This window comes from Schistocerca gregaria, chromosome 10 (assembly GCF_023897955.1).
Source record: "Schistocerca gregaria isolate iqSchGreg1 chromosome 10, iqSchGreg1.2, whole genome shotgun sequence".
Lineage (NCBI taxonomy): Eukaryota > Metazoa > Arthropoda > Insecta > Orthoptera > Acrididae > Schistocerca > Schistocerca gregaria.
The window spans coordinates 105,430,769-105,456,522 of record NC_064929.1 but is presented as its reverse complement, the minus strand read 5'-3'; the positions used below and the strand labels follow the sequence as shown (position 1 = coordinate 105,456,522).

General features: G+C 48.7%; 1 non-coding gene across 1 annotated transcript; it reads right to left on the bottom strand.

Moving 5' to 3' along the window:
* Window positions 1-24,790: 24,790 nt before the first annotated feature.
* Window positions 24,791-24,863, bottom strand: Trnaa-ggc (transfer RNA alanine (anticodon GGC)). Its single transcript has one exon. It is a non-coding gene; the product is annotated as a tRNA-Ala (tRNA).
* Between the last annotated feature and the right edge of the window lie 891 nt (window positions 24,864-25,754).

Below are 25,754 nucleotides of genomic sequence, written 5' to 3'. Positions count from 1 at the left end.
GTGTCTGCAGGCAGCGAGGGTCTGCCAGCTTCCTGTGTTCGCACCTATGTCACCTTTGCTTGCTTGTCAGAGACAGACTATCGCAAAACATACAACTCACTCCATGTATTGATTGCTACGGCATCTGTTATCAGCAGACACAACTAGCAACACCAGTAGCAGCTAACTGCACGCAAAGAATAGGAATGTACAGTGGGATTTACGTGAACTCGGCGCAAGGCAGATCTTTCCGACATAGGCTTGAGAATCTTACGGGAACACTTGTACTGTTTCTAAATTAAGTGTAGGCGTGGGAGGAGGGTGCTTCCTGCGCACTAATAACAGCACGCTTGTCAATTGTGGATGCTAATCATTCGCTTGTATCTTCCTAGACACATCTGCTGGTTGTGAATTATTCCACTTGCATATCAAGGTGCGCATGTAGGTGTGTTAAAAATTCTGGAGGCACTGGGTATTGATCCCAGTACCTCTCGCATACTAAGCGAGCGATCTACCATCTGAGCTACGCCCGCCCACCCGAAGACTAATGGTGCTACATATAGCCATATAGACGACACAGACCCTTGCACTCCCATTATTCAGCAGACAAACACTACTCTCTATGTATCCGTTAGGGTGTCTTTCAGGTTTCGTGCATTCTGTATCGAATCGTAGTTGGCCACAATGAAAGTGGCACGTATAACGTCGAAAATAGAATTCGGACACCGCTCTGAGTAAGACCAACGTGTTGTCCACCCTCTATACTTAAATGAGGTTAAGCCGCGATACCTAAGACAGATCTGCACTCGATGACACCTCGATAACAGCCGGTCCCCACACTTACATCTTGCTCTCCTTACGTCAGTATACATCATATCAGACTGTGACGCTGGCTTTGCAACATCTTGCGTGCCTTTAGGTTCGCCGCGACCAACACTTACCATGCACTGACCACAAAAAATGGAGGCGCCGCGACTTGAAACCTGGACCTTTCACATGCCAAGCGAACGCTCTACCAACTGAGCTACGCCCCATGCACGAGCAAACTGCGCTATTCCCCATTCTTTGCGTCTCAGATGCGCACGGACACGATGGTTGGTTGGTTTGTAGCGGTGAAGGGAGCAGAGTACAAAGGCGCGGACCCGTTCATATACACAAAAGTTCCAAGTAGTTTCGATGCTCTGGTATTACAAATGCAAATTCCGTCTGTTTTTAACGTCTTAAATTGAAAGAGCCGTCACAAATTGCTCCGTTTACAGTCCTTGTCGACAATCATACAGCACCTGAGGTAACAAACACATCTCGAGCCCCATTGTGCACTCCATTATTCATGCCAACTCAGTGCCTCGCTCTTTACTACTGTGTACCAATGTTGTCGTCCAACTGCAAAACACTGGGCCACAACAAGTTTCCGCGTCTCCATTGCACTGCGCATACTACGAAACGCTCCCCAAACTTGGCACTCACCCTCGCAGCCGACTTTTCCGACTTTCCACGACGCTCACGCAACGCTCACGCTAGTGACAGCATTATTTATAGTTCGACGTTGCGCCAAATCGAATGAGCACATTTCGCCTACGGCTTAGGCCGCCCTCCTAGTGTGGCTGCTCGGTGTCTGCAGGCAGCGAGGGTCTGCCAGCTTCCTGTGTTCGCACCTATGTCACCTTTGCTTGCTTGTCAGAGACAGACTATCGCAAAACATACAACTCACTCCATGTATTGATTGCTACGGCATCTGTTATCAGCAGACACAACTAGCAACACCAGTAGCAGCTGACTGCACGCAAAGAATAGGAATGTACAGTGGGATTTACGTGAACTCGGCGCAAGGCAGATCTTTCCGACATAGGCTTGAGAATCTTACGGGAACACTTGTACTGTTTCTAAATTAAGTGTAGGCGTGGGAGGAGGGTGCTTCCTGCGCACTAATAACAGCACGCTTGTCAATTGTGGATGCTAATCATTCGCTTGTATCTTCCTAGACACATCTGCTGGTTGTGAATTATTCCACTTGCATATCAAGGTGCGCATGTAGGTGTGTTAAAAATTCTGGAGGCACTGGGTATTGATCCCAGTACCTCTCGCATACTAAGCGAGCGATCTACCATCTGAGCTACGCCCGCCCACCCGAAGACTAATGGTGCTACATATAGCCATATAGACGACACAGACCCTTGCACTCCCATTATTCAGCAGACAAACACTACTCTCTATGTATCCGTTAGGGTGTCTTTCAGGTTTCGTGCATTCTGTATCGAATCGTAGTTGGCCACAATGAAAGTGGCACGTATAACGTCGAAAATAGAATTCGGACACCGCTCTGAGTAAGACCAACGTGTTGTCCACCCTCTATACTTAAATGAGGTTAAGCCGCGATACCTAAGACAGATCTGCACTCGATGACACCTCGATAACAGCCGGTCCCCACACTTACATCTTGCTCTCCTTACGTCAGTATACATCATATCAGACTGTGACGCTGGCTTTGCAACATCTTGTGTGCCTTTAGGTTCGCCGCGACCAACACTTACCATGCACTGACCACAAAAAATGGAGGCGCCGCGACATGAACCCTGGACCTTTCACATGCCAAGCGAACGCTCTACCAACTGAGCTACGCCCCATGCACGAGCAAACTGCGCTATTCCCCATTCTTTCCGACTCAGATGCGCATGGACACGATGGTTGGTTGGTTTGTAGCGGTGAAGGGAGCAGAGTACAAAGGCGCGGACCCGTTCATATACACAAAAGTTCCAAGTAGTTTCGATGCTCTGGTATTACAAATGCAAATTCCGTCTGTTTTTAACGTCTTAAATTGAAAGAGCCGTCACAAATTGCTCCGTTTACAGTCCTTGTCGACAATCATACAGCACCTGAGGTAACAAACACATCTCGAGCCCCATTGTGCACTCCATTATTCATGCCAACTCAGTGCCTCGCTCTTTACTACTGTGTACCAATGTTGTCGTCCAACTGCAAAACACTGGGCCACAACAAGTTTCCGCGTCTCCATTGCACTGCGCATACTACGAAACGCTCCCCAAACTTGGCACTCACCCTCGCAGCCGACTTTTCCGACTTTCCACGACGCTCACGCAACGCTCACGCTAGTGACAGCATTATTTATAGTTCGACGTTGCGCCAAATCGAATGAGCACATTTCGCCTACGGCTTAGGCCGCCCTCCTAGTGTGGCTGCTCGGTGTCTGCAGGCAGCGAGGGTCTGCCAGCTTCCTGTGTTCGCACCTATGTCACCTTTGCTTGCTTGTCAGAGACAGACTATCGCAAAACATACAACTCACTCCATGTATTGATTGCTACGGCATCTGTTATCAGCAGTCACAACTAGCAACACCAGTAGCAGCTGACTGCACGCAAAGAATAGGAATGTACAGTGGGATTTACGTGAACTCGGCGCAAGGCAGATCTTTCCGACATAGGCTTGAGAATCTTACGGGAACACTTGTACTGTTTCTAAATTAAGTGTAGGCGTGGGAGGAGGGTGCTTCCTGCGCACTAATAACAGCACGCTTGTCAATTGTGGATGCTAATCATTCGCTTGTATCTTCCTAGACACATCTGCTGGTTGTGAATTATTCCACTTGCATATCAAGGTGCGCATGTAGGTGTGTTAAAAATTCTGGAGGCACTGGGTATTGATCCCAGTACCTCTCGCATACTAAGCGAGCGATCTACCATCTGAGCTACGCCCGCCCACCCGAAGACTAATGGTGCTACATATAGCCATATAGACGACACAGACCCTTGCACTCCCATTATTCAGCAGACAAACACTACTCTCTATGTATCCGTTAGGGTGTCTTTCAGGTTTCGTGCATTCTGTATCGAATCGTAGTTGGCCACAATGAAAGTGGCACGTATAACGTCGAAAATAGAATTCGGACACCGCTCTGAGTAAGACCAACGTGTTGTCCACCCTCTATACTTAAATGAGGTTAAGCCGCGATACCTAAGACAGATCTGCACTCGATGACACCTCGATAACAGCCGGTCCCCACACTTACATCTTGCTCTCCTTACGTCAGTATACATCATATCAGACTGTGACGCTGGCTTTGCAACATCTTGTGTGCCTTTAGGTTCGCCGCGACCAACACTTACCATGCACTGACCACAAAAAATGGAGGCGCCGCGACTTGAACCCTGGACCTTTCACATGCCAAGCGAACGCTCTACCAACTGAGCTACGCCCCATGCACGAGCAAACTGCGCTATTCCCCATTCTTTCCGACTCAGATGCGCATGGACACGATGGTTGGTTGGTTTGTAGCGGTGAAGGGAGCAGAGTACAAAGGCGCGGACCCGTTCATATACACAAAAGTTCCAAGTAGTTTCGATGCTCTGGTATTACAAATGCAAATTCCGTCTGTTTTTAACGTCTTAAATTGAAAGAGCCGTCACAAATTGCTCCGTTTACAGTCCTTGTCGACAATCATACAGCACCTGAGGTAACAAACACATCTCGAGCCCCATTGTGCACTCCATTATTCATGCCAACTCAGTGCCTCGCTCTTTACTACTGTGTACCAATGTTGTCGTCCAACTGCAAAACACTGGGCCACAACAAGTTTCCGCGTCTCCATTGCACTGCGCATACTACGAAACGCTCCCCAAACTTGGCACTCACCCTCGCAGCCGACTTTTCCGACTTTCCACGACGCTCACGCAACGCTCACGCTAGTGACAGCATTATTTATAGTTCGACGTTGCGCCAAATCGAATGAGCACATTTCGCCTACGGCTTAGGCCGCCCTCCTAGTGTGGCTGCTCGGTGTCTGCAGGCAGCGAGGGTCTGCCAGCTTCCTGTGTTCGCACCTATGTCACCTTTGCTTGCTTGTCAGAGACAGACTATCGCAAAACATACAACTCACTCCATGTATTGATTGCTACGGCATCTGTTATCAGCAGTCACAACTAGCAACACCAGTAGCAGCTGACTGCACGCAAAGAATAGGAATGTACAGTGGGATTTACGTGAACTCGGCGCAAGGCAGATCTTTCCGACATAGGCTTGAGAATCTTACGGGAACACTTGTACTGTTTCTAAATTAAGTGTAGGCGTGGGAGGAGGGTGCTTCCTGCGCACTAATAACAGCACGCTTGTCAATTGTGGATGCTAATCATTCGCTTGTATCATCCTAGACACATCTGCTGGTTGTGAATTATTCCACTTGCATATCAAGGTGCGCATGTAGGTGTGTTACAAATTCTGGAGGCACTGGGTATTGATCCCAGTACCTCTCGCATACTAAGCGAGCGATCTACCATCTGAGCTACGCCCGCCCACCCAAAGACTAATGGTGCTACATATAGCCATATAGACGACACAGACCCTTGCACTCCCATTATTCAGCAGACAAACACTACTCTCTATGTATCCGTTAGGGTGTCTTTCAGGTTTCGTGCATTCTGTATCGAATCGTAGTTGGCCACAATGAAAGTGGCACGTATAACGTCGAAAATAGAATTCGGACACCGCTCTGAGTAAGACCAACGTGTTGTCCACCCTCTATACTTAAATGAGGTTAAGCCGCGATACCTAAGACAGATCTGCACTCGATGACACCTCGATAACAGCCGGTCCCCACACTTACATCTTGCTCTCCTTACGTCAGTATACATCATATCAGACTGTGACGCTGGCTTTGCAACATCTTGCGTGCCTTTAGGTTCGCCGCGACCAACACTTACCATGCACTGACCACAAAAAATGGAGGCGCCGCGACTTGAACCCTGGACCTTTCACATGCCAAGCGAACGCTCTACCAACTGAGCTACGCCCCATGCACGAGCAAACTGCGCTATTCCCCATTCTTTCCGACTCAGATGCGCACGGACACGATGGTTGGTTGGTTTGTAGCGGTGAAGGGAGCAGAGTACAAAGGCGCGGACCCGTTCATATACACAAAAGTTCCAAGTAGTTTCGATGCTCTGGTATTACAAATGCAAATTCCGTCTGTTTTTAACGTCTTAAATTGAAAGAGCCGTCACAAATTGCTCCGTTTTCAGTCCTTGTCGACAATCATACAGCACCTGAGGTAACAAACACATCTCGAGCGCCATTGTGCACTCCATTATTCATGCCAACTCAGTGCCTCGCTCTTTACTACTGTGTACCAATGTTGTCGTCCAACTGCAAAACACTGGGCCACAACAAGTTTCCGCGTCTCCATTGCACTGCACATACTACGAAACGCTCCCCAAACTTGGCACTCACCCTCGCAGCCGACTTTTCCGACTTTCCACGACGCTCACGCAACACTCACGCTAGTGACAGCATTATTTATAGTTCGACGTAGCGCCAAATCGAATGAGCACATTTCGCCTACGGCTTAGGCCGCCCTCCTAGTGTGGCTGCTCGGTGTCTGCAGGCAGCGAGGGTCTGCAAGCTTCCTGTGTTCGCACCTATGTCACCTTTGCTTGCTTGTCAGAGACAGACTATCGCAAAACATACAACTCACTCCATGAATTGATTTCTACGGCATCTGTTATCAGCAGTCACAACTAGCAACACCGGTAGCAGCTGACTGCACGCAAAGAATAGGAATGTGCAGTGGGATTTACGTGAACTCGGCGCAAGGCAGATCTTTCCGACATAGGCTTGAGAATCTTACGGGAACACTTGTACTGTTTCTAAATTAAGTGTAGGCGTGGGAGGAGGGTGCTTCCTGGGCACTAATAACAGCACGCTTGTCAATTGTGGATGCTAATCATTCGCTTGTATCTTCCTAGACACATCTGCTGGTTGTGAATTATTCCACTTGCATATCAAGGTGCGCATGTAGGTGTGTTAAAAATTCTGGAGGCACTGGGTATTGATCCCAGTACCTCTCGCATACTAAGCGAGCGATCTACCATCTGAGCTACGCCCGCCCACCCGAAGACTAATGGTGCTACATATAGCCATATAGACGACACAGACCCTTGCACTCCCATTATTCAGCAGACAAACACTACTCTCTATGTATCCGTTAGGGTGTCTTTCAGGTTTCGTGCATTCTGTATCGAATCGTAGTTGGCCACAATGAAAGTGGCACGTATAACGTCGAAAATAGAATTCGGACACCGCTCTGAGTAAGACCAACGTGTTGTCCACCCTCTATACTTAAATGAGGTTAAGCCGCGATACCTAAGACAGATCTGCACTCGATGACACCTCGATAACAGCCGGTCCCCACACTTACATCTTGCTCTCCTTACGTCAGTATACATCATATCAGACTGTGACGCTGGCTTTGCAACATCTTGCGTGCCTTTAGATTCGCCGCGACCAACACTTACCATGCACTGACCACAAGAAATGGAGGCGCCGCGACATGAACCCTGGACCTTTCACACGCCAAGCGAACGCTCTACCAACTGAGCTACGCCCCATGCACGAGCAAACTGCGCTATTCCCCATTCTTTCCGACTCAGATGCGCACGGACACGATGGTTGGTTGGTTTGTAGCGGTGAAGGGAGCAGAGTACAAAGGCGCGGACCCGTTCATATACACAAAAGTTCCAAGTAGTTTCGATGCTCTGGTATTACAAATGCAAATTCCGTCTGCTTTTAACGTCTTAAATTGAAAGAGCCGTCACAAATTGCTCCGTTTTCAGTCCTTGTCGACAATCATACAGCTCCTGAGGTAACAAACACATCTCGAGCCCCATTGTGCACTCCATTATTCATGCCAACTCAGTGCCTCGCTCTTTACTACTGTGTACCAATGTTGTCGTCCAACTGCAAAACACTGGGCCACAACAAGTTTCCGCGTCTCCATTGCACTGCACATACTACGAAACGCTCCCCAAACTTGGCACTCACCCTCGCAGCCGACTTTTCCGACTTTCCACGACGCTCACGCAACACTCACGCTAGTGACAGCATTATTTATAGTTCGACGTAGCGCCAAATCGAATGAGCACATTTCGCCTACGGCTTAGGCCGCCCTCCTAGTGTGGCTGCTCGGTGTCTGCAGGCAGCGAGGGTCTGCAAGCTTCCTGTGTTCGCACCTATGTCACCTTTGCTTGCTTGTCAGAGACAGACTATCGCAAAACATACAACTCACTCCATGAATTGATTGCTACGGCATCTGTTATCAGCAGTCACAACTAGCAACACCGGTAGCAGCTGACTGCACGCAAAGAATAGGAATGTGCAGTGGGATTTACGTGAACTCGGCGCAAGGCTGATCTTTCCGACATAGGCTTGAGAATCTTACGGGAACACTTGTACTGTTTCTAAATTAAGTGTAGGCGTGGGAGGAGGAAGCTTCCTGGGCACTAATAACAGCACGCTTGTCAATTGTGGATGCTAATCATTCGCTTGTATCTTCCTAGACACATCTGCTGGTTGTGAATTATTCCACTTGCATATCAAGGTGCGCATGTAGGTGTGTTAAAAATTCTGGAGGCACTGGGTATTGATCCCAGTACCTCTCGCATACTAAGCGAGCGATCTACCATCTGAGCTACGCCCGCCCACCCGAAGACTAATGGTGCTACATATAGCCATATAGACGACACAGACCCTTGCACTCCCATTATTCAGCAGACAAACACTACTCTCTATGTATCCGTTAGGGTGTCTTTCAGGTTTCGTGCATTCTGTATCGAATCGTAGTTGGCCACAATGAAAGTGGCACGTATAACGTCGAAAATAGAATTCGGACACCGCTCTGAGTAAGACCAACGTGTTGTCCACCCTCTATACTTAAATGAGGTTAAGCCGCGATACCTAAGACAGATCTGCACTCGATGACACCTCGATAACAGCCGGTCCCCACACTTACATCTTGCTCTCCTTACGTCAGTATACATCATATCAGACTGTGACGCTGGCTTTGCAACATCTTGTGTGCCTTTAGGTTCGCCGCGACCAACACTTACCATGCACTGACCACAAAAAATGGAGGCGCCGCGACTTGAACCCTGGACCTTTCACATGCCAAGCAAACGCTCTACCAACTGAGCTACGCCCCATGCACGAGCAAACTGCGCTATTCCCCATTCTTTCCGACTCAGATGCGCATGGACACGATGGTTGGTTGGTTTGTAGCGGTGAAGGGAGCAGAGTACAAAGGCGCGGACCCGTTCATATACACAAAAGTTCCAAGTAGTTTCGATGCTCTGGTATTACAAATGCAAATTCCGTCTGTTTTTAACGTCTTAAATTGAAAGAGCCGTCACAAATTGCTCCGTTTACAGTCCTTGTCGACAATCATACAGCACCTGAGGTAACAAACACATCTCGAGCCCCATTGTGCACTCCATTATTCATGCCAACTCAGTGCCTCGCTCTTTACTACTGTGTACCAATGTTGTCGTCCAACTGCAAAACACTGGGCCACAACAAGTTTCCGCGTCTCCATTGCACTGCGCATACTACGAAACGCTCCCCAAACTTGGCACTCACCCTCGCAGCCGACTTTTCCGACTTTCCACGACGCTCACGCAACGCTCACGCTAGTGACAGCATTATTTATAGTTCGACGTTGCGCCAAATCGAATGAGCACATTTCGCCTACGGCTTAGGCCGCCCTCCTAGTGTGGCTGCTCGGTGTCTGCAGGCAGCGAGGGTCTGCAAGCTTCCTGTGTTCGCACCTATGTCACCTTTGCTTGCTTGTCAGAGACAGACTATCGCAAAACATACAACTCACTCCATGAATTGATTTCTACGGCATCTGTTATCAGCAGTCACAACTAGCAACACCGGTAGCAGCTGACTGCACGCAAAGAATAGGAATGTGCAGTGGGATTTACGTGAACTCGGCGCAAGGCAGATCTTTCCGACATAGGCTTGAGAATCTTACGGGAACACTTGTACTGTTTCTAAATTAAGTGTAGGCGTGGGAGGAGGGTGCTTCCTGGGCACTAATAACAGCACGCTTGTCAATTGTGGATGCTAATCATTCGCTTGTATCTTCCTAGACACATCTGCTGGTTGTGAATTATTCCACTTGCATATCAAGGTGCGCATGTAGGTGTGTTAAAAATTCTGGAGGCACTGGGTATTGATCCCAGTACCTCTCGCATACTAAGCGAGCGATCTACCATCTGAGCTACGCCCGCCCACCCGAAGACTAATGGTGCTACATATAGCCATATAGACGACACAGACCCTTGCACTCCCATTATTCAGCAGACAAACACTACTCTCTATGTATCCGTTAGGGTGTCTTTCAGGTTTCGTGCATTCTGTATCGAATCGTAGTTGGCCACAATGAAAGTGGCACGTATAACGTCGAAAATAGAATTCGGACACCGCTCTGAGTAAGACCAACGTGTTGTCCACCCTCTATACTTAAATGAGGTTAAGCCGCGATACCTAAGACAGATCTGCACTCGATGACACCTCGATAACAGCCGGTCCCCACACTTACATCTTGCTCTCCTTACGTCAGTATACATCATATCAGACTGTGACGCTGGCTTTGCAACATCTTGCGTGCCTTTAGATTCGCCGCGACCAACACTTACCATGCACTGACCACAAGAAATGGAGGCGCCGCGACTTGAACCCTGGACCTTTCACACGCCAAGCGAACGCTCTACCAACTGAGCTACGCCCCATGCACGAGCAAACTGCGCTATTCCCCATTCTTTCCGACTCAGATGCGCACGGACACGATGGTTGGTTGGTTTGTAGCGGTGAAGGGAGCAGAGTACAAAGGCGCGGACCCGTTCATATACACAAAAGTTCCAAGTAGTTTCGATGCTCTGGTATTACAAATGCAAATTCCGTCTGCTTTTAACGTCTTAAATTGAAAGAGCCGTCACAAATTGCTCCGTTTTCAGTCCTTGTCGACAATCATACAGCTCCTGAGGTAACAAACACATCTCGAGCCCCATTGTGCACTCCATTATTCATGCCAACTCAGTGCCTCGCTCTTTACTACTGTGTACCAATGTTGTCGTCCAACTGCAAAACACTGGGCCACAACAAGTTTCCGCGTCTCCATTGCACTGCACATACTACGAAACGCTCCCCAAACTTGGCACTCACCCTCGCAGCCGACTTTTCCGACTTTCCACGACGCTCACGCAACACTCACGCTAGTGACAGCATTATTTATAGTTCGACGTAGCGCCAAATCGAATGAGCACATTTCGCCTACGGCTTAGGCCGCCCTCCTAGTGTGGCTGCTCGGTGTCTGCAGGCAGCGAGGGTCTGCAAGCTTCCTGTGTTCGCACCTATGTCACCTTTGCTTGCTTGTCAGAGACAGACTATCGCAAAACATACAACTCACTCCATGAATTGATTGCTACGGCATCTGTTATCAGCAGTCACAACTAGCAACACCGGTAGCAGCTGACTGCACGCAAAGAATAGGAATGTGCAGTGGGATTTACGTGAACTCGGCGCAAGGCTGATCTTTCCGACATAGGCTTGAGAATCTTACGGGAACACTTGTACTGTTTCTAAATTAAGTGTAGGCGTGGGAGGAGGAAGCTTCCTGGGCACTAATAACAGCACGCTTGTCAATTGTGGATGCTAATCATTCGCTTGTATCTTCCTAGACACATCTGCTGGTTGTGAATTATTCCACTTGCATATCAAGGTGCGCATGTAGGTGTGTTAAAAATTCTGGAGGCACTGGGTATTGATCCCAGTACCTCTCGCATACTAAGCGAGCGATCTACCATCTGAGCTACGCCCGCCCACCCGAAGACTAATGGTGCTACATATAGCCATATAGACGACACAGACCCTTGCACTCCCATTATTCAGCAGACAAACACTACTCTCTATGTATCCGTTAGGGTGTCTTTCAGGTTTCGTGCATTCTGTATCGAATCGTAGTTGGCCACAATGAAAGTGGCACGTATAACGTCGAAAATAGAATTCGGACACCGCTCTGAGTAAGACCAACGTGTTGTCCACCCTCTATACTTAAATGAGGTTAAGCCGCGATACCTAAGACAGATCTGCACTCGATGACACCTCGATAACAGCCGGTCCCCACACTTACATCTTGCTCTCCTTACGTCAGTATACATCATATCAGACTGTGACGCTGGCTTTGCAACATCTTGTGTGCCTTTAGGTTCGCCGCGACCAACACTTACCATGCACTGACCACAAAAAATGGAGGCGCCGCGACTTGAACCCTGGACCTTTCACATGCCAAGCGAACGCTCTACCAACTGAGCTACGCCCCATGCACGAGCAAACTGCGCTATTCCCCATTCTTTCCGACTCAGATGCGCATGGACACGATGGTTGGTTGGTTTGTAGCGGTGAAGGGAGCAGAGTACAAAGGCGCGGACCCGTTCATATACACAAAAGTTCCAAGTAGTTTCGATGCTCTGGTATTACAAATGCAAATTCCGTCTGTTTTTAACGTCTTAAATTGAAAGAGCCGTCACAAATTGCTCCGTTTACAGTCCTTGTCGACAATCATACAGCACCTGAGGTAACAAACACATCTCGAGCCCCATTGTGCACTCCATTATTCATGCCAACTCAGTGCCTCGCTCTTTACTACTGTGTACCAATGTTGTCGTCCAACTGCAAAACACTGGGCCACAACAAGTTTCCGCGTCTCCATTGCACTGCGCATACTACGAAACGCTCCCCAAACTTGGCACTCACCCTCGCAGCCGACTTTTCCGACTTTCCACGACGCTCACGCAACGCTCACGCTAGTGACAGCATTATTTATAGTTCGACGTTGCGCCAAATCGAATGAGCACATTTCGCCTACGGCTTAGGCCGCCCTCCTAGTGTGGCTGCTCGGTGTCTGCAGGCAGCGAGGGTCTGCCAGCTTCCTGTGTTCGCACCTATGTCACCTTTGCTTGCTTGTCAGAGACAGACTATCGCAAAACATACAACTCACTCCATGTATTGATTGCTACGGCATCTGTTATCAGCAGTCACAACTAGCAACACCAGTAGCAGCTGACTGCACGCAAAGAATAGGAATGTACAGTGGGATTTACGTGAACTCGGCGCAAGGCAGATCTTTCCGACATAGGCTTGAGAATCTTACGGGAACACTTGTACTGTTTCTAAATTAAGTGTAGGCGTGGGAGGAGGGTGCTTCCTGCGCACTAATAACAGCACGCTTGTCAATTGTGGATGCTAATCATTCGCTTGTATCTTCCTAGACACATCTGCTGGTTGTGAATTATTCCACTTGCATATCAAGGTGCGCATGTAGGTGTGTTAAAAATTCTGGAGGCACTGGGTATTGATCCCAGTACCTCTCGCATACTAAGCGAGCGATCTACCATCTGAGCTACGCCCGCCCACCCGAAGACTAATGGTGCTACATATAGCCATATAGACGACACAGACCCTTGCACTCCCATTATTCAGCAGACAAACACTACTCTCTATGTATCCGTTAGGGTGTCTTTCAGGTTTCGTGCATTCTGTATCGAATCGTAGTTGGCCACAATGAAAGTGGCACGTATAACGTCGAAAATAGAATTCGGACACCGCTCTGAGTAAGACCAACGTGTTGTCCACCCTCTATACTTAAATGAGGTTAAGCCGCGATACCTAAGACAGATCTGCACTCGATGACACCTCGATAACAGCCGGTCCCCACACTTACATCTTGCTCTCCTTACGTCAGTATACATCATATCAGACTGTGACGCTGGCTTTGCAACATCTTGTGTGCCTTTAGGTTCGCCGCGACCAACACTTACCATGCACTGACCACAAAAAATGGAGGCGCCGCGACATGAACCCTGGACCTTTCACATGCCAAGCGAACGCTCTACCAACTGAGCTACGCCCCATGCACGAGCAAACTGCGCTATTCCCCATTCTTTCCGACTCAGATGCGCATGGACACGATGGTTGGTTGGTTTGTAGCGGTGAAGGGAGCAGAGTACAAAGGCGCGGACCCGTTCATATACACAAAAGTTCCAAGTAGTTTCGATGCTCTGGTATTACAAATGCAAATTCCGTCTGTTTTTAACGTCTTAAATTGAAAGAGCCGTCACAAATTGCTCCGTTTACAGTCCTTGTCGACAATCATACAGCTCCTGAGGTAACAAACACATCTCGAGCCCCATTGTGCACTCCATTATTCATGCCAACTCAGTGCCTCGCTCTTTACTACTGTGTACCAATGTTGTCGTCCAACTGCAAAACACTGGGCCACAACAAGTTTCCGCGTCTCCATTGCACTGCGCATACTACGAAACGCTCCCCAAACTTGGCACTCACCCTCGCAGCCGACTTTTCCGACTTTCCACGACGCTCACGCAACGCTCACGCTAGTGACAGCATTATTTATAGTTCGACGTTGCGCCAAATCGAATGAGCACATTTCGCCTACGGCTTAGGCCGCCCTCCTAGTGTGGCTGCTCGGTGTCTGCAGGCAGCGAGGGTCTGCCAGCTTCCTGTGTTCGCACCTATGTCACCTTTGCTTGCTTGTCAGAGACAGACTATCGCAAAACATACAACTCACTCCATGTATTGATTGCTACGGCATCTGTTATCAGCAGTCACAACTAGCAACACCAGTAGCAGCTGACTGCACGCAAAGAATAGGAATGTACAGTGGGATTTACGTGAACTCGGCGCAAGGCAGATCTTTCCGACATAGGCTTGAGAATCTTACGGGAACACTTGTACTGTTTCTAAATTAAGTGTAGGCGTGGGAGGAGGGTGCTTCCTGCGCACTAATAACAGCACGCTTGTCAATTGTGGATGCTAATCATTCGCTTGTATCTTCCTAGACACATCTGCTGGTTGTGAATTATTCCACTTGCATATCAAGGTGCGCATGTAGGTGTGTTAAAAATTCTGGAGGCACTGGGTATTGATCCCAGTACCTCTCGCATACTAAGCGAGCGATCTACCATCTGAGCTACGCCCGCCCACCCGAAGACTAATGGTGCTACATATAGCCATATAGACGACACAGACCCTTGCACTCCCATTATTCAGCAGACAAACACTACTCTCTATGTATCCGTTAGGGTGTCTTTCAGGTTTCGTGCATTCTGTATCGAATCGTAGTTGGCCACAATGAAAGTGGCACGTATAACGTCGAAAATAGAATTCGGACACCGCTCTGAGTAAGACCAACGTGTTGTCCACCCTCTATACTTAAATGAGTTTAAGCCGCGATACCTAAGACAGATCTGCACTCGATGACACCTCGATAACAGCCGGTCCCCACACTTACATCTTGCTCTCCTTACGTCAGTATACATCATATCAGACTGTGACGCTGGCTTTGCAACATCTTGTGTGCCTTTAGGTTCGCCGCGACCAACACTTACCATGCACTGACCACAAAAAATGGAGGCGCCGCGACTTGAACCCTGGACCTTTCACATGCCAAGCGAACGCTCTACCAACTGAGCTACGCCCCATGCACGAGCAAACTGCGCTATTCCCCATTCTTTCCGACTCAGATGCGCATGGACACGATGGTTGGTTGGTTTGTAGCGGTGAAGGGAGCAGAGTACAAAGGCGCGGACCCGTTCATATACACAAAAGTTCCAAGTAGTTTCGATGCTCTGGTATTACAAATGCAAATTCCGTCTGTTTTTAACGTCTTAAATTGAAAGAGCCGTCACAAATTGCTCCGTTTACAGTCCTTGTCGACAATCATACAGCACCTGAGGTAACAAACACATCTCGAGCCCCATTGTGCACTCCATTATTCATGCCAACTCAGTGCCTCGCTCTTTACTACTGTGTACCAATGTTGTCGTCCAACTGCAAAACACTGGGCCACAACAAGTTTCCGCGTCTCCATTGCACTGCGCATACTACGAAACGCTCCCCAAACTTGGCACTCACCCTCGCAGCCGACTTTTCCGACTTTCCACGACGCTCACGCAACGCTCACGCTAGTGACAGCATTATTTATAGTTCGACGTTGCGCCAAATCGAATGAGCACATTTCGCCTACGGCTTAGGCCGCCCTCCTAGTGTGGCTGCTCGGTGTCTGCAGGCAGCGAGGGTCTGCCAGCTTCCTGTGTTCGCACCTATGTCACCTTTGCTTGCTTGTCAGAGACAGACTATCGCAAAACATACAACTCACTCCATGTATTGATTGCTACGGCATCTGTTATCAGCAGTCACAACTAGCAACACCAGTAGCAGCTGACTGCACGCAAAGAATAGGAATGTACAGTGGGATTTACGTGAACTCGGCGCAAGGCAGATCTTTCCAACATAGGCTTGAGAATCTTACGGGAACACTTGTACTGTTTCTAAATTAAGTGTAGGCGTGGGAGGAGGGTGCTTCCTGCGCACTAATAACAGCACGCTTGTCAATTGTGGATGCTAATCATTCGCTTGTATCATCCTAGACACATCTGCTGGTTGTGAATTATTCCACTTGCATATCAAGGTGCGCATGTAGGTGTGTTACAAATTCTGGAGGCACTGGGTATTGATCCCAGTACCTCTCGCATACTAAGCGAGCGATCTACCATCTGAGCTACGCCCGCCCACCCAAAGACTAATGGTGCTACATATAGCCATATAGACGACACAGACCCTTGCACTCCCATTATTCAGCAGACAAACACTACTCTCTATGTATCCGTTAGGGTGTCTTTCAGGTTTCGTGCATTCTGTATCGAATCGTAGTTGGCCACAATGAAAGTGGCACGTATAACGTCGAAAATAGAATTCGGACACCGCTCTGAGTAAGACCAACGTGTTGTCCACCCTCTATACTTAAATGAGGTTAAGCCGCGATACCTAAGACAGATCTGCACTCGATGACACCTCGATAACAGCCGGTCCCCACACTTACATCTTGCTCTCCTTACGTCAGTATACATCATATCAGACTGTGACGCTGGCTTTGCAACATCTTGCGTGCCTTTAGGTTCGCCGCGACCAACACTTACCATGCACTGACCACAAAAAATGGAGCCGCCGCGACTTGAACCCTGGACCTTTCACATGCCAAGCGAACGCTCTACCAACTGAGCTACGCCCCATGCACGAGCAAACTGCGCTATTCCCCATTCTTTCCGACTCAGATGCGCACGGACACGATGGTTGGTTGGTTTGTAGCGGTGAAGGGAGCAGAGTACAAAGGCGCGGACCCGTTCATATACACAAAAGTTCCAAGTAGTTTCGATGCTCTGGTATTACAAATGCAAATTCCGTCTGTTTTTAACGTCTTAAATTGAAAGAGCCGTCACAAATTGCTCCGTTTTCAGTCCTTGTCGACAATCATACAGCACCTGAGGTAACAAACACATCTCGAGCGCCATTGTGCACTCCATTATTCATGCCAACTCAGTGCCTCGCTCTTTACTACTGTGTACCAATGTTGTCGTCCAACTGCAAAACACTGGGCCACAACAAGTTTCCGCGTCTCCATTGCACTGCACATACTACGAAACGCTCCCCAAACTTGGCACTCACCCTCGCAGCCGACTTTTCCGACTTTCCACGACGCTCACGCAACACTCACGCTAGTGACAGCATTATTTATAGTTCGACGTAGCGCCAAATCGAATGAGCACATTTCGCCTACGGCTTAGGCCGCCCTCCTAGTGTGGCTGCTCGGTGTCTGCAGGCAGCGAGGGTCTGCAAGCTTCCTGTGTTCGCACCTATGTCACCTTTGCTTGCTTGTCAGAGACAGACTATCGCAAAACATACAACTCACTCCATGAATTGATTTCTACGGCATCTGTTATCAGCAGTCACAACTAGCAACACCGGTAGCAGCTGACTGCACGCAAAGAATAGGAATGTGCAGTGGGATTTACGTGAACTCGGCGCAAGGCAGATCTTTCCGACATAGGCTTGAGAATCTTACGGGAACACTTGTACTGTTTCTAAATTAAGTGTAGGCGTGGGAGGAGGGTGCTTCCTGGGCACTAATAACAGCACGCTTGTCAATTGTGGATGCTAATCATTCGCTTGTATCTTCCTAGACACATCTGCTGGTTGTGAATTATTCCACTTGCATATCAAGGTGCGCATGTAGGTGTGTTACAAATTCTGGAGGCACTGGGTATTGATCCCAGTACCTCTCGCATACTAAGCGAGCGATCTACCATCTGAGCTACGCCCGCCCACCCAAAGACTAATGGTGCTACATATAGCCATATAGACGACACAGACCCTTGCACTCCCATTATTCAGCAGACAAACACTACTCTCTATGTATCCGTTAGGGTGTCTTTCAGGTTTCGTGCATTCTGTATCGAATCGTAGTTGGCCACAATGAAAGTGGCACGTATAACGTCGAAAATAGAATTCGGACACCGCTCTGAGTAAGACCAACGTGTTGTCCACCCTCTATACTTAAATGAGGTTAAGCTGCGATACCTAAGACAGATCTGCACTCGATGACACCTCGATAACAGCCGGTCCCCACACTTACATCTTGCTCTCCTTACGTCAGTATACATCATATCAGACTGTGACGCTGGCTTTGCAACATCTTGCGTGCCTTTAGGTTCGCCGCGACCAACACTTACCATGCACTGACCACAAAAAATGGAGCCGCCGCGACTTGAACCCTGGACCTTTCACATGCCAAGCGAACGCTCTACCAACTGAGCTACGCCCCATGCACGAGCAAACTGCGCTATTCCCCATTCTTTCCGACTCAGATGCGCACGGACACGATGGTTGGTTGGTTTGTAGCGGTGAAGGGAGCAGAGTACAAAGGCGCGGACCCGTTCATATACACAAAAGTTCCAAGTAGTTTCGATGCTCTGGTATTACAAATGCAAATTCCGTCTGTTTTTAACGTCTTAAATTGAAAGAGCCGTCACAAATTGCTCCGTTTTCAGTCCTTGTCGACAATCATACAGCACCTGAGGTAACAAACACATCTCGAGCGCCATTGTGCACTCCATTATTCATGCCAACTCAGTGCCTCGCTCTTTACTACTGTGTACCAATGTTGTCGTCCAACTGCAAAACACTGGGCCACAACAAGTTTCCGCGTCTCCATTGCACTGCACATACTACGAAACGCTCCCCAAACTTGGCACTCACCCTCGCAGCCGACTTTTCCGACTTTCCACGACGCTCACGCAACACTCACGCTAGTGACAGCATTATTTATAGTTCGACGTAGCGCCAAATCGAATGAGCACATTTCGCCTACGGCTTAGGCCGCCCTCCTAGTGTGGCTGCTCGGTGTCTGCAGGCAGCGAGGGTCTGCAAGCTTCCTGTGTTCGCACCTATGTCACCTTTGCTTGCTTGTCAGAGACAGACTATCGCAAAACATACAACTCACTCCATGAATTGATTTCTACGGCATCTGTTATCAGCAGTCACAACTAGCAACACCGGTAGCAGCTGACTGCACGCAAAGAATAGGAATGTGCAGTGGGATTTACGTGAACTCGGCGCAAGGCAGATCTTTCCGACATAGGCTTGAGAATCTTACGGGAACACTTGTACTGTTTCTAAATTAAGTGTAGGCGTGGGAGGAGGGTGCTTCCTGGGCACTAATAACAGCACGCTTGTCAATTGTGGATGCTAATCATTCGCTTGTATCTTCCTAGACACATCTGCTGGTTGTGAATTATTCCACTTGCATATCAAGGTGCGCATGTAGGTGTGTTAAAAATTCTGGAGGCACTGGGTATTGATCCCAGTACCTCTCGCATACTAAGCGAGCGATCTACCATCTGAGCTACGCCCGCCCACCCGAAGACTAATGGTGCTACATATAGCCATATAGACGACACAGACCCTTGCACTCCCATTATTCAGCAGACAAACACTACTCTCTATGTATCCGTTAGGGTGTCTTTCAGGTTTCGTGCATTCTGTATCGAATCGTAGTTGGCCACAATGAAAGTGGCACGTATAACGTCGAAAATAGAATTCGGACACCGCTCTGAGTAAGACCAACGTGTTGTCCACCCTCTATACTTAAATGAGGTTAAGCCGCGATACCTAAGACAGATCTGCACTCGATGACACCTCGATAACAGCCGGTCCCCACACTTACATCTTGCTCTCCTTACGTCAGTATACATCATATCAGACTGTGACGCTGGCTTTGCAACATCTTGCGTGCCTTTAGATTCGCCGCGACCAACACTTACCATGCACTGACCACAAGAAATGGAGGCGCCGCGACTTGAACCCTGGACCTTTCACACGCCAAGCGAACGCTCTACCAACTGAGCTACGCCCCATGCACGAGCAAACTGCGCTATTCCCCATTCTTTCCGACTCAGATGCGCACGGACACGATGGTTGGTTGGTTTGTAGCGGTGAAGGGAGCAGAGTACAAAGGCGCGGACCCGTTCATATACACAAAAGTTCCAAGTAGTTTCGATGCTCTGGTATTACAAATGCAAATTCCGTCTGCTTTTAACGTCTTAAATTGAAAGAGCCGTCACAAATTGCTCCGTTTTCAGTCCTTGTCGACAATCATACAGCTCCTGAGGTAACAAACACATCTCGAGCCCCATTGTGCACTCCATTATTCATGCCAACTCAGTGCCTCGCTCTTTACTACTGTGTACCAATGTTGTCGTCCAACTGCAAAACACTGGGCCACAACAAGTTTCCGCGTCTCCATTGCACTGCACATACTACGAAACGCTCCCCAAACTTGGCACTCACCCTCGCAGCCGACTTTTCCGACTTTCCACGACGCTCACGCAACACTCACGCTAGTGACAGCATTATTTATAGTTCGACGTAGCGCCAAATCGAATGAGCACATTTCGCCTACGGCTTAGGCCGCCCTCCTAGTGTGGCTGCTCGGTGTCTGCAGGCAGCGAGGGTCTGCAAGCTTCCTGTGTTCGCACCTATGTCACCTTTGCTTGCTTGTCAGAGACAGACTATCGCAAAACATACAACTCACTCCATGAATTGATTGCTACGGCATCTGTTATCAGCAGTCACAACTAGCAACACCGGTAGCAGCTGACTGCACGCAAAGAATAGGAATGTGCAGTGGGATTTACGTGAACTCGGCGCAAGGCAGATCTTTCCGACATAGGCTTGAGAATCTTACGGGAACACTTGTACTGTTTCTAAATTAAGTGTAGGCGTGGGAGGAGGAAGCTTCCTGGGCACTAATAACAGCACGCTTGTCAATTGTGGATGCTAATCATTCGCTTCTATCTTCCTAGACACATCTGCTGGTTGTGAATTATTCCACTTGCATATCAAGGTGCGCATGTAGGTGTGTTAAAAATTCTGGAGGCACTGGGTATTGATCCCAGTACCTCTCGCATACTAAGCGAGCGATCTACCATCTGAGCTACGACCGCCCACCCGAAGACTAATGGTGCTACATACAGCCATATAGACGACACAGACCCTTGCACTCCCATTATTCAGCAGACAAACACTACTCTCTATGTATCCGTTAGGGTGTCTTTCAGGTTTCGTGCATTCTGTATCGAATCGTAGTTGGCCACAATGAAAGTGGCACGTATAACGTCGAAAATAGAATTCGGACACCGCTCTGAGTAAGACCAACGTGTTGTCCACCCTCTATACTTAAATGAGGTTAAGCCGCGATACCTAAGACAGATCTGCACTCGATGACACCTCGATAACAGCCGGTCCCCACACTTACATCTTGCTCTCCTTACGTCAGTATACATCATATCAGACTGTGACGCTGGCTTTGCAACATCTTGCGTGCCTTTAGGTTCGCCGCGACCAACACTTACCATGCACTGACCACAAAAAATGGAGCCGCCGCGACTTGAACCCTGGACCTTTCACATGCCAAGCGAACGCTCTACCAACTGAGCTACGCCCCATGCACGAGCAAACTGCGCTATTCCCCATTCTTTCCGACTCAGATGCGCACGGACACGATGGTTGGTTGGTTTGTAGCGGTGAAGGGAGCAGAGTACAAAGGCGCGGACCCGTTCATATACACAAAAGTTCCAAGTAGTTTCGATGCTCTGGTATTACAAATGCAAATTCCGTCTGTTTTTAACGTCTTAAATTGAAAGAGCCGTCACAAATTGCTCCGTTTTCAGTCCTTGTCGACAATCATACAGCACCTGAGGTAACAAACACATCTCGAGCGCCATTGTGCACTCCATTATTCATGCCAACTCAGTGCCTCGCTCTTTACTACTGTGTACCAATGTTGTCGTCCAACTGCAAAACACTGGGCCACAACAAGTTTCCGCGTCTCCATTGCACTGCACATACTACGAAACGCTCCCCAAACTTGGCACTCACCCTCGCAGCCGACTTTTCCGACTTTCCACGACGCTCACGCAACACTCACGCTAGTGACAGCATTATTTATAGTTCGACGTAGCGCCAAATCGAATGAGCACATTTCGCCTACGGCTTAGGCCGCCCTCCTAGTGTGGCTGCTCGGTGTCTGCAGGCAGCGAGGGTCTGCAAGCTTCCTGTGTTCGCACCTATGTCACCTTTGCTTGCTTGTCAGAGACAGACTATCGCAAAACATACAACTCACTCCATGAATTGATTTCTACGGCATCTGTTATCAGCAGTCACAACTAGCAACACCGGTAGCAGCTGACTGCACGCAAAGAATAGGAATGTGCAGTGGGATTTACGTGAACTCGGCGCAAGGCAGATCTTTCCGACATAGGCTTGAGAATCTTACGGGAACACTTGTACTGTTTCTAAATTAAGTGTAGGCGTGGGAGGAGGGTGCTTCCTGGGCACTAATAACAGCACGCTTGTCAATTGTGGATGCTAATCATTCGCTTGTATCTTCCTAGACACATCTGCTGGTTGTGAATTATTCCACTTGCATATCAAGGTGCGCATGTAGGTGTGTTAAAAATTCTGGAGGCACTGGGTATTGATCCCAGTACCTCTCGCATACTAAGCGAGCGATCTACCATCTGAGCTACGCCCGCCCACCCGAAGACTAATGGTGCTACATATAGCCATATAGACGACACAGACCCTTGCACTCCCATTATTCAGCAGACAAACACTACTCTCTATGTATCCGTTAGGGTGTCTTTCAGGTTTCGTGCATTCTGTATCGAATCGTAGTTGGCCACAATGAAAGTGGCACGTATAACGTCGAAAATAGAATTCGGACACCGCTCTGAGTAAGACCAACGTGTTGTCCACCCTCTATACTTAAATGAGGTTAAGCCGCGATACCTAAGACAGATCTGCACTCGATGACACCTCGATAACAGCCGGTCCCCACACTTACATCTTGCTCTCCTTACGTCAGTATACATCATATCAGACTGTGACGCTGGCTTTGCAACATCTTGCGTGCCTTTAGATTCGCCGCGACCAACACTTACCATGCACTGACCACAAGAAATGGAGGCGCCGCGACTTGAACCCTGGACCTTTCACACGCCAAGCGAACGCTCTACCAACTGAGCTACGCCCCATGCACGAGCAAACTGCGCTATTCCCCATTCTTTCCGACTCAGATGCGCACGGACACGATGGTTGGTTGGTTTGTAGCGGTGAAGGGAGCAGAGTACAAAGGCGCGGACCCGTTCATATACACAAAAGTTCCAAGTAGTTTCGATGCTCTGGTATTACAAATGCAAATTCCGTCTGCTTTTAACGTCTTAAATTGAAAGAGCCGTCACAAATTGCTCCGTTTTCAGTCCTTGTCGACAATCATACAGCTCCTGAGGTAACAAACACATCTCGAGCCCCATTGTGCACTCCATTATTCATGCCAACTCAGTGCCTCGCTCTTTACTACTGTGTACCAATGTTGTCGTCCAACTGCAAAACACTGGGCCACAACAAGTTTCCGCGTCTCCATTGCACTGCACATACTACGAAACGCTCCCCAAACTTGGCACTCACCCTCGCAGCCGACTTTTCCGACTTTCCACGACGCTCACGCAACACTCACGCTAGTGACAGCATTATTTATAGTTCGACGTAGCGCCAAATCGAATGAGCACATTTCGCCTACGGCTTAGGCCGCCCTCCTAGTGTGGCTGCTCGGTGTCTGCAGGCAGCGAGGGTCTGCAAGCTTCCTGTGTTCGCACCTATGTCACCTTTGCTTGCTTGTCAGAGACAGACTATCGCAAAACATACAACTCACTCCATGAATTGATTGCTACGGCATCTGTTATCAGCAGTCACAACTAGCAACACCGGTAGCAGCTGACTGCACGCAAAGAATAGGAATGTGCAGTGGGATTTACGTGAACTCGGCGCAAGGCAGATCTTTCCGACATAGGCTTGAGAATCTTACGGGAACACTTGTACTGTTTCTAAATTAAGTGTAGGCGTGGGAGGAGGAAGCTTCCTGGGCACTAATAACAGCACGCTTGTCAATTGTGGATGCTAATCATTCGCTTCTATCTTCCTAGACACATCTGCTGGTTGTGAATTATTCCACTTGCATATCAAGGTGCGCATGTAGGTGTGTTAAAAATTCTGGAGGCACTGGGTATTGATCCCAGTACCTCTCGCATACTAAGCGAGCGATCTACCATCTGAGCTACGACCGCCCACCCGAAGACTAATGGTGCTACATACAGCCATATAGACGACACAGACCCTTGCACTCCCATTATTCAGCAGACAAACACTACTCTCTATGTATCCGTTAGGGTGTCTTTCAGGTTTCGTGCATTCTGTATCGAATCGTAGTTGGCCACAATGAAAGTGGCACGTATAACGTCGAAAATAGAATTCGGACACCGCTCTGAGTAAGACCAACGTGTTGTCCACCCTCTATACTTAAATGAGGTTAAGCCGCGATACCTAAGACAGATCTGCACTCGATGACACCTCGATAACAGCCGGTCCCCACACTTACATCTTGCTCTCCTTACGTCAGTATACATCATATCAGACTGTGACGCTGGCTTTGCAACATCTTGCGTGCCTTTAGGTTCGCCGCGACCAACACTTACCATGCACTGACCACAAAAAATTGAGGCGCCGTGACTTGAACCCTGGACCTTTCACACGCCAAGCGAACGCTCTACCAACTGAGCTACGCCCCATGCACGAGCAAACTGCGCTATTCCCCATTCTTTGCGACTCAGATGCGCACTGACACGATGGTTGGTTGGTTTGTAGCGGTGAAGGGAGCAGAGTACAAAGGCGCGGACCCGTTCATATACACAAAAGTTCCAAGTAGTTTCGATGCTCTGGTATTACAAATGCAAATTCCGTCTGTTTTTAACGTCTTAAATTGAAAGAGCCGTCACAAATTGCTCCGTTTTCAGTCCTTGTCGACAATCATACAGCACCTGAGGTAACAAACACATCTCGAGCCCCATTGTGCACTCCATTATTCATGCCAACTCAGTGCCTCGCTCTTTACTACTGTGTACCAATGTTGTCGTCCAACTGCAAAACACTGGGCCACAACAAGTTTCCGCGTCTCCATTGCACTGCACATACTACGAAACGCTCCCCAAACTTGGCACTCACCCTCGCAGCCGACTTTTCCGACTTTCCACGACGCTCACGCAACGCTCACGCTAGTGACAGCATTATTTATAGTTCGACGTTGCGCCAAATCGAATGAGCACATTTCGCCTACGGCTTAGGCCGCCCTCCTAGTGTGGCTGCTCGGTGTCTGCAGGCAGCGAGGGTCTGCCAGCTTCCTGTGTTCGCACCTATGTCACCTTTTCTTGCTTGTCAGAGACAGACTATCGCAAAACATACAACTCACTCCATGTATTGATTGCTACGGCATCTGTTATCAGCAGTCACAACTAGCAACACCAGTAGCAGCTGACTGCACGCAAAGAATAGGAATGTGCAGTGGGATTTACGTGAGCTCGGCGCAAGCTTGTATCTTCCTAGACACATCTGCTGGCTGTGAATTATTCCACTTGCATATCAAGGTGCGCATGTAGGTGTGTTAGAAATTCTAGAGGCACTGG